This window comes from Haplochromis burtoni, unplaced genomic scaffold (genome assembly GCF_018398535.1).
Source record: "Haplochromis burtoni strain Fernald_Lab_line unplaced genomic scaffold, NCSU_Asbu1 Contig_3984, whole genome shotgun sequence".
NCBI classification, from domain to species: domain Eukaryota; kingdom Metazoa; phylum Chordata; class Actinopteri; order Cichliformes; family Cichlidae; genus Haplochromis; species Haplochromis burtoni.
Genome location: NW_024586345.1, coordinates 1 through 2,496, shown reverse-complemented (window position 1 = coordinate 2,496; position 2,496 = coordinate 1). Strand labels below are relative to the sequence as shown.

Sequence of the window (2,496 nt, the reverse complement as noted above, 5' to 3'; positions counted from 1 at the left end):
TATATATATGTGTTCCTCTCAAACCTCTTTTTTTCTTTTGCAGATTGCTTTCTCTATCCTTTCACATGGCTATATAAATACACAGGCCAAGAACAGATCCAGTTTCAGTGGTAGCAGCTGCACAAACCACATATTAAGTAGGTGATTTTCTCTGAGCATAAAAAAACACAGTGAGACGTTCAAACTTAATATGTCCTGTGCTGCAGAGCTGAGCTCTCATAACCACATCAACATCCTTTCATGCAATGGAAGAAATTTATGTCAATACTGAACATCTCAAATGTGTCTACCCAACATATTCAACAAATCACACAGGTAAGAAAGAAGCGCGATCAAAAAAAAAAAAGATAATGGGTGTTTTAACATCTCTACTGTTTTACACTTTGTTGGGGTCCTTGTTTTATTTTATATATTTATTTATTTTTCCTGTCTTTTCAGGTCGAAGGAGCTCTAAGAGGAGTTTGTATTTGGTTATTATTTTGTGTCTGAGCCTGCTGAGTGTCTTCCTGTTGGCTGGACTTGTCACTCTTGGTTTCCTCTGTAAGTTGTGTTGGTTATTGATATCTGTTCTAATGATCACAAGCTTTTCTTTTTCTTTTTTGAATAGCCCATAGTTTACCATTTTCTAATGAAATATGGTAAACTTGGTAATGTTTACACAAAGTAAGACAAGTAAAACAGTTTAGGATAAAATGTTTTATAGGATAAAATTAATCAGAAGAAGTCGGAAGCAGTCAAAGAACAAATGCCTGGTGTTGTCTGAGTCTCAAAAACATGTCTGTTTTAGATCATGATTCAAGCAAACTTCTGTCTGCTATGAATAACCAATTTTCCTCAATGAGTGAGGAGAGAGACCTTCAAAATGCAAATGTCTCTGCCATGAGTGACCAAATTTCTTCCATAACTGAGGAGAGAGACCTGCTGCAAGCTGACCTCACTGAAATGACCAAAGAGTTGGAGAGGCTGCAGAGTTTGTTCAACCAGAGTGAGTCCTTGTCTGAGCTGTTGTGTGTCTTTGTAAAAGGGTTTACTGAGCGTTCCTGTTTCTTGTAAATTCACATTTACAAGACAAATATGACTGGTACAAAAACACATTCCTTCCTGGAATACATTTCTTTTCGGTTTTGAGAATCACTTGTGTTTAAGCTGGGCTCTTGTTTTCATATTAGCGGTTAGTATTTTCACTGGTTATGTATTGTTTTCTCTGTTCGCAGTTTCTTTTATATTCTAGTTCATATTCATAGGTGGTATTCTAGCTGAGTCTGTCATGGTCCTGCGTCCATGACTCAGTGATTTTGTGTTTGTGTTTTTTACTGTTATTATTTTCATTATTATTCGTGGGCTGTTTTGGGATGGTTTGTGTTTTGGGATTTTAGATACTGGGTTCTGGGGTTGTGCTCCCTCTATTGGTCCCTGGTGTTAGTGTTCCCCTGTCTCGTCAGGTTAATCAGGTCCAGCTGTGTCTCCCACCTGTGTGTGGTTTCCCAGTGTCTCTCTGTGTACTTATAGTGTGTGTTTGCCTCTGTTCCTCGTCACGTCGTCTGTGTTCATACTCTGTGAAATCCCCTGCGTGCTCTCCCTTCATGTCAGGTTTGCTACTCCTTGGTGTAGTTTCTCCCAGTTTAGTTTATCCTTAGTTCTGTTTTGCCATCTCCACTTTATGTTTGGTATTGTTAATAAATCGCCCTCACGTCTGAGTAAGTACTGCATTTGAGTCCTCCTTCCACTCTTCACACGGCCGCTGCCCGAGCCGTGACAGAGTCTATGTGCTTTGGTTATGCAATATTTGTTTTTTCTGTCTTATAGTCATATCTCCATGTCTGTCCAGTTTCCCTGTTTAGTTGTGTCAGGTTTGTATGTCTTAGTCCTGGCCTCAATGTTAGTTACTTCCTTTTTTATTTACATAGTCTCTCATCCCATGTGCCTTATGATCCTTCCCCATTATATTATGTTATGAAATGTGTATTACATTTGTCTTTCAGTATTTTAGCCTTGCAACTACTCAGCCAAAACTGAACTGACCTAGTCCGCACAGGCATGCTATAATACTTCAAATATAACTTGGAATTCAGACGTTTAGGTGATAAGTTACAGCGCTGATGTGTGTGTCTTTTTTGTGCCATGATTATCCATAACCATGATTTTAATTGCACTTTGGAGAATGAACCCAGATCAAGCTAACACCAGAAACAAAAATGTTTGGGGGAATGAAGCTCCTCAATTATGCTCTTTCAACTTCCTAAATCACACATTTTTGATAATATAACAACATCTAGTGTTAGAATATTTATCTATTTCTTTTGGCTTTGGCATTAGGTGATGTAATGGCTGGCAACAGACCATCACAGATCGAGGGAGATTATCAGTGGTCTTGTATGTCTTCCATTTTCTGATGATTGCTCCCACAGTTGATTTTTTTCACACCAAGCTGCTTGCCTATTGTAGATTCACTCTTCCCAGTCTGGTGCAGGTCTACAATACTTTTCCTGGTGTCCT

The 2,496-nt window shown here is 38.7% G+C and overlaps 1 long non-coding RNA gene across 1 annotated transcript; it reads left to right on the top strand.

The window, feature by feature from the left end:
- Positions 1–14: 14 nt before the first annotated feature.
- On the top strand, positions 15–2,401 carry LOC102309226. The gene is made up of 3 exons (XR_318179.3): positions 15–315; positions 439–540; positions 788–2,401. It is a non-coding gene; the product is annotated as an uncharacterized LOC102309226 (long non-coding RNA).
- Positions 2,402–2,496: the final 95 nt, after the last annotated feature.